The sequence below is a fragment of the Adiantum capillus-veneris genome, chromosome 5 (assembly GCF_014529385.1).
Source record: "Adiantum capillus-veneris isolate H3 chromosome 5, ASM1452938v2, whole genome shotgun sequence".
Taxonomy (NCBI): domain Eukaryota; kingdom Viridiplantae; phylum Streptophyta; class Polypodiopsida; order Polypodiales; family Pteridaceae; genus Adiantum; species Adiantum capillus-veneris.
Genome location: NC_140935.1, coordinates 87,971,349 through 87,978,626, shown reverse-complemented (window position 1 = coordinate 87,978,626; position 7,278 = coordinate 87,971,349). Strand labels below are relative to the sequence as shown.

The 7,278-nt window shown below is 43.3% G+C and overlaps 1 pseudogene; it reads right to left on the bottom strand.

Annotated features, from left to right (window-relative positions):
• Window positions 1-3,507: 3,507 nt before the first annotated feature.
• On the bottom strand, window positions 3,508-3,986 carry LOC147457689 (trihelix transcription factor ENAP1-like; annotated as a pseudogene).
• Window positions 3,987-7,278: the final 3,292 nt, after the last annotated feature.

The window sequence follows — 7,278 nt, the reverse complement described above, 5'->3', positions numbered from 1 at the left end:
CTATTTGCCCATAGCTCCAAGGCGAGGAGGAAAACTGCTAGCGGTGCCTCCATCTGCAAGGTTCTATTTTTAAGAGCCCTTCTGATAGCTCCAACGATGAGCCTCACAAAGAGAGCTTCATTTCAGGTGTCCGCGATCCTCCGAATTGAGATTTGAGGCTTCAGCTGTGAAGAAACAAAAGTGAGTGCTTAGCAGTGATAAAACAGGGTTTGGTAGTGATACAAATGAAAAATGAGGTTTTGGCGTTTAGCCCGACCTTCAACATGCTTGTGACGGCCCGGAGTTGGGCGCGTCATGTGGAGGTGCGTGGTGGGCGCGTTTGCCTTCAAAAAGCCCGGCTCGGGTCGGGGCCGGCTCGAGTCGCGTTGCGCTCTGTGGGTCCGCGGCCGTGGTGTGTTCCGAGGGTCTCGCGTTCCGGGTCCCTAGCCCCACGTAGCCCCAAGCTCCCCCGCACTCAAGGAGGGTCATAGCGTGCCCTGGGGAACCTTGCGTGGAGCCCCCACGGAGCACGAGTGAGTGGAGTGGGGCTAACGTGTCTAGGTGGGGGGTCCCCTCCCGTGGCCGTTTCCGGGAGGCTCATACCCCTTATAATGTTGAACTCATCTCTACTCATAACCTACCATAGTGTCTTTGCTATAAAAAAGCCACGATATAGATGACGCCGAGAAGGTTAACACAGAGAAAGGAGCTAAAGTAGTTAAGAAGATTGTTGAGGACAAAAACAACACAAAGCTTCTTCACTGTATCCCTGTGGAGTAGTCTCATGCTAACGTTACATCATGCTTTCTTTTGCTATTGTGCAAAGAGAGAGAGAGAGAGAGAGAGAGAGAGAGAGAGAGAGAGAGAGAGAGAGAGAGAGAGAGAGAGAGAGAGAGAGAGAGAGAGAGAGAGAGAGAGAGAGAGAGAGAGAGAGAGAGAGAGAGAGAGATGTCCTAAGGTTCTGCACCTACATCGAACCAGTCTCCACCAAGACACCATGGGAAATTCAGCTCGACCAGTACTGCCTTGTGGTGGCTATTTGATTGCCATGGAACATGCTTTTGATAGAATCTGTGCTAGAGAGAGAGAGAGACATAGAGAGAGAGAGAAAGAAAGAGAGAGAGAGAGACATCCGACGTGTCTCTTGCATGCACACACAGAGAGAGAGAGAGAGAGAGAGAGAGAGAGGGAGAGAGAGAGATCCGTGTCTCTTGCATGCACAGAGAGATGTCTTTAGCACATAAGCGTCTCAGGCAACCCATGGTTCACACACAAAATTCTTAGAATATTCCTCCAGCCACCCACAACGTTGAGCACATAAATACAGTGACCCAATTTAAGGTCACTTGACCTAAAAGGTGCACAAGGGGAAAATTGCATGAGCACATAAGTCCTGCCAGCCAAGCCGAGGAGGAAAAGTGCATGAGCACATACACAAAAAGATTTAGAAATTTTCAAACGGAGTCTTTCTTAGTGTTTTTCATACAATGCATAACATCATGAGCTTATGCTCGAGAGGCACTGCATACCTAGCTAGGTATACGGCACGTCCCTCACAGAAGCTCGTAATGTTCAGGTTCACTATGTGGGAAATATTGTGAGAATTTGTCCAAAACTTCTTGGATAAGCTCGGCCAGCCATGGGTGACCCGCGGAGGTAAGTGCACGAGCACATAATTTCGGCCAGCCAATAAGATGGTCAAAATGGAACATCACATACACAAGCAAATACCAAGTATTAACTTCATGCAATACCTAGTGTTTCCTTTTAATTTTTTTAGTTGCTTAGACACATGCTACGGGGGGAGACCACTTCATCAAAGACCACCCGCGAATTGGACCTGGCCCCTCCACAGGCTTATGAACTGCCATTGAGAGCCCATTTCAATGATGTGGACTATGCACACATGATCTCAAAAAGTTGTCCACTTTTTTTGAGATGCACACATGAAGACACAAGCAACAACACACAATGCATGGACAAACATACACACAATGCATACATGCACAAGCACAAAAATAAAAACCAAGCACATAAACACAAACATAACAGACAGACACATGCATACATGCACCCATGCAAACACACAAGAAGAAAAAAGAAGCTTGTTCAAATGAAAACATAGAGCAAACATACCTCCAATGTGACCATCAGGTATCCTACAAAATAAACCATACCTCAAGTTACAATGCTTATATTGTAATCAACGCACTCTCAAGAGAAAGCATTCAAAATTACCTGCACAGTTGTCACCCTTGTTCTTCTCATGAAGTCATTGAATAGTGCATTTATCATTTGCAAACCCATTGCACTTTAACGACTCATGGACCTCCATCTAAGAGGTTGTTCACCACTAGGGTGCAGATCAACTTGATCATTGGGTTCCACCTCCCCTTGGAGTTGGACATAGTTGTGTAACACACAACGCGCAAGGACTACAGAAGGAGAGAAGGGCAAAGCAACCTTCAAATCTCTTAGGATTTGCCGCTTATTTTTCAATAAGCCAAATGAGCTAATCTTCACAATACAGATGCTAATGCTTGGTCTGCTTGGATTGGCTCTCACCTTACGAAGCCCCCATCTTGCGAACATGACAAGTAGGGTTTTATAATGCATTTCAATTGATGGAAGGCTTCATAGGACATGCGATAATACATAATATATCTATGTTGGCACTGCAACCTAGCTTCACTCCAAAAGTGTAAAGTGAATCCAACGCTAAAAGGATGTCACAGTCTAGGAAAACACCACCATTCTCTTATGCCCTCCCCCATTAAACCTTCCTCAAGCATCAAAAGCAATGAGGCCCAACAATAAATGAAGTATGCAAAGCACACTAAATAACGTGATAAAGAAGCATTGTACACTTCATCAAAGAGAACATCATGCTCAATAAAATTATCCCTAAGAAATTGACGCATGGTCTCCATCCAAAAGAGACTTAAGAATGAGAGTCCATCCTTCTTAGCCATCCTACAAGTAAGCATTTAAAATACTTCATCACAATGCTCTCTCTCTCTCTCTCTCTCTCTCTCTCTCTCTCTCTCTCTCTCTCTCTCTCTCTCTCTCTCTCTCTCTCAAAATAAGAACATTTTTTTTTACCTTTGGCTTTGCAAACAATTTTGCAATCTCCATTTGATATCGCATGTACATATCCATCCTTTCTGTCTCTTCCTCTATTTGCATCTTCGCAATCTCTTTCATCTCCCAATGCTTTGTAGCTTCCACATCTCGCATTGCATCACAAATTCCCTTTATCACATCCCAAAGGCTTTAAACACTGATGAAAGGGATGCACTTTTTGGTTCCTTCACCTTTGGGGCCTAGCTTCACACTTGGGACACCCCCTACCTTGCCCTCTTTGACCACTATCCTAGGGCCCTGATCAACCTCCTCACGTGGTTCTCTAGTACTACCCTCCACCTAAGGAGTACTATTCAATATTTTCATTGGCAGTAAGGGTCGGAAAAACAGTGTCCACTCCACCAGGTATCCCCACATAACGAGGTGTGAATGACCATAAGGTATCTAGCACCTCAACGTATTCCCATGATGACCTAACCCCACCAGTTTCAGTTCCTTTTGCTTTCTCTTTTCGATGTTTTTTTTTTTAGTTGTGTCAATTTTGCTCTTGACTTGCTCGTTGGTATAAATCCCATTAACCTCCTTATTAAGTTGGTCTCTAACCTCATCCCAATCCTTGGTTCTAAAATTTCCCTTGTTGACATGACACCACCGCTCTTCAAAATGTTTTATAAGAGCATAAATGGAGGCCTCAGTCCACAAGTCCTTCAAAACATAGCGCGCTCTTTTCACACCCTTTTCGTTCTTGCCTTCGGTCTCAAGATGATCACTGCCCCCTTCCAAGTTCACGTTTTGAGATACCCCCCAACGGTCTCATTATTTTCGCTCTCGTTGAAGGTCTCGTTTGGAATATTCCCTCCCAAAGGTTGTGACCCATTGTCATCCCCAAGGTTACAAGTCTCCCATTCTGGATCAGTCAACATTGAAGTGAATGTATCTTGGGGAAGTTGTGTGCATGGAACCCTCTCCTATGAATCCCCCCTTGCTCCTCCCTCCCCGATCCCCTAGCCCGTCTAGGAATGTGGAATGAAAATTGCGCACTCATGACGATTACCTCGTTGGCAGACACAATGTATTCAATGATAATTTTTTAGCAAAGGAAAGAATTGCAAGAGAGTGAATAATAATTATAAAGTATATGTAGTTAAAAATAGAAGGTTAAGCATTTTTCTTTTGCTGTTAAAATACAACGCTATCGTTTAGAGAATGAATGGATGTGTAGTTTAAAAATCAAGGTTAAGCATTTTCTTTCATAAATCGGAGCAAAGCATCAAACTATAAGTACCTGTAGATGCGGACACAACTTTAAGTATCCTCCGATTGAAGATGCCGCAAAGAACTGACTACACAGACAACAAAAAATGGTTAGTAATGCATTGTTTATTATAAGGCATGTTCAAATTTAAAAGCGCAGCAAATTAATCAACTGCCAGCTGGTCGGCCATGGTGGAAACCTGCTGTCTGCAGACACTGCGCGTAAACAACAACTCACGAAAGCGCTGCCAGCTGGTCAGCAATGGTATAAAGCTGCTGCAGACCTACGCACAAACAGTAACTTACGGCTACAGCTGATGTTGAACTCTCCCACACACAAACGACTGCACGCAGCTGTTGAAGCACGCAACGGGTAGCAGCTTGCATGGAAGGAGGCAATTAGCAGTACATTGCAGTAGCGCAAGAGGGTTTATATAGGTTGCATGGGACGATAATGGGTAGCAAATATTGCTGTTGCAGGGCTGGCATTTCTAACAGAATGGGTGGGCGGAAAATCTCATGGGCGATTTGTTCGGGTGAGTGAGCTCACCTCCAGCTGCTCAAAGATGATGCCACGTGCGCTAACGCACCTGCATGGGTCACAAAAGGTGGGCGACTGGCGTTATGTGCTCACAATAAGAGAAAACAACACAAAACTTCTTGGTCGGTCATCCACTATGAGAGATCGTGGTGTTTACCGCGGGCCATTACCACAAAACAAGAGAGAGGAATTCAAAATGAGGAGAGAGAATCGTTTTGATGCAGAAGCGGCACTTTACCACACATATTACCGCGCAAATATCTGCGATTATTGCTGCAAACATTACCGCTAAGACAGGCTGGACCCCCTTCCCCCTCCCTCTCCCGCAGGTTTCCATTTAAATCCAATACAACTCCTACACTCTCCAGAATGCTTGCTCACTTCACTTAATCTCTCTTTCACTCTAAAAATTCTATACATAAATCATTGAACTCACAACAAAACCATTACAAATACTATTCATAAGCACATAACGAAACATTTGCAAATTAATCATATACTACACCAAGTGAAATAATGGAGAGTTTTTTTAATTCTCATCTTGTATAAAATCTCTACAAGCACTAGGATCCATATTTAGACCCATAGTATTCAAATCAATAAACAAATTTAGAGATTCTTCCTCCTCTCCATCACCTCCTATAGAATCATCATCGCTTTCTCCCTCTTCCTCCTCCTCAAGATGACTATTTTCAAGGCTTGGCTGACCTTCTTCAACTTCTACTACATCTTCCTCTGCATCTTGTGGTGATGGTATGATGGGATCAATTACTGGCTCAATGTCCGTCTCTGCAAAGATAGATCTACCCCGCGGCGTGACTAAAATGACATACCAAAGTCTTCTTTGAAATATACATGGCACATAAAAGACCTGTACGTCACACACTAAGAATAAGCTGATATACATAACTTAAATTTTTAATTTAAGTTAATTGCACATAGCCTAAATTACCTGCTCGCAACTACTAGGATACACCAAGTTGTCAGTTTTTCCCCGATGGAATTGGGTGGAATCCACCATAATGAGCCCATTTTCATGTCTTTTGACCTCACTCGCAAACCATCGACACTCAAAGAGGATTTTGTGAAAAGATCGGAAATCCACTTTGATTATTCTCTCTATAGTACCACAATATCTGACCTCATCTATTGTTGTGTCAAAGTTTCCCATCACGCCACAATCATTAGTGGTTGGACGCTCATCTATCTTGCGGGTGCAAAAATGTCGGCCTTCGGACCACATGGAGTTGAAAATGAGACCCTACAATCACAATGCATAAGAGGTTACATCGCATTTCATTAAGTGATTTGCATACATGCATACATAACATATACACACTCACCTTGCGCAAGCATCCTCGCGCATACTCCCATTCTTTAGGGCTTATTTGTTCTCCTTGTGCTTTGGCATTGGTCATGGCATTATGGATCCACCCTACTTGAATCAAGTCAGGATATTTTGCAAGCTCTTTAGGAAAAGGAGGTGCACGTCTACCTCCATGGGACCTCTTCCATGCATCTATATCCCTTTCTCTAGCTGCGCGGGCTTCCAAGTACATATTGACCCATTTGGTCATGATAGTGGCATTGAGTAAAGAGTAGTTGTTGACTATGGCATGAAACTCTCTATCCATGAACAAGAGTGAGCCTTTTCCATTGGGAATGGTTGAGTGCTTCCTAGGATCCTCTTCTTCACTCCACAAACGAGGCAATGATGGATCCACTGTGATGAGATACTGTGATACATACACAAATGCCTCTTGCACCACCCAACCTTCGGCAATGCTCACCTGAAAACATTAAAACCACATATTTTTAATAGTAACTCCATAGCGTTTAAATGCTATCTATATTGTATTTATTTTGCATACCTCCGGTTGTGACCTTAATCTAACAAAATCCTTTAAAGTCTTCAAGAATCTCTCTAAGAAGAACATCCATCTAGAGTGAACCACCCCACAAATGGCAATCTCCTCAACAAGGTGAAGCAATAGGTGTATTTGGCTAAAAAGGATTGTACGTGGGAATGCATCCTCAATAGCACACACTGCCTCTACTGCTAGCTGATGGGCTACTGGTATGGCTTCTACTTCTATCTGCTTGGAGCTCACAAATCTACAGGGCAAACGTTATATAGTAGATGAAAAACAAAATCCAAAGTTCATGCATTCACAACATGATATAGTACTTGAAAAAAACCCATTACCTCACAATCTCACCCACTTTGAATATTGCAGCCTTCACCTTAGTGTCCACATAACCACTAATAGTTATGGGAAGTACAAACTACAAGCAATAAAACATCTTAGTGAATGTCAACCTATATATAAGGACACATAGACACCACAAATTGTTCTACTCTTACCTGAAGGATTTTATGCCAATCATGGGATTTCAATCCATACAATTGAGTGGAGCCA